Raw genomic sequence first — 208 nt, 5'->3', positions numbered from 1 at the left:
CTTTCAACCGAATCCCTCCCATGTCTTCGCTCATTTCTATGTTGCAATGTTGCGTTGCCAATTCTGAAATTCCTTGCCTCGTGATAAACTCTTGTCCCCGATCTGTTGCTTTCTTGCCTCCCCTTGCTAAAACCCCATCGCCTTTGTCCTTTAGTATAGTGGCAATCGTCGTGTTGATTAATGCTCTTCCGTCATTATGGGCAACGAG

This window comes from Penaeus monodon, chromosome 30 (assembly GCF_015228065.2).
Source record: "Penaeus monodon isolate SGIC_2016 chromosome 30, NSTDA_Pmon_1, whole genome shotgun sequence".
In the NCBI taxonomy this organism is placed as follows: domain Eukaryota; kingdom Metazoa; phylum Arthropoda; class Malacostraca; order Decapoda; family Penaeidae; genus Penaeus; species Penaeus monodon.
The sequence above is the reverse complement of the archived record's forward strand: the minus strand, read 5'-3'. Positions refer to the sequence as shown.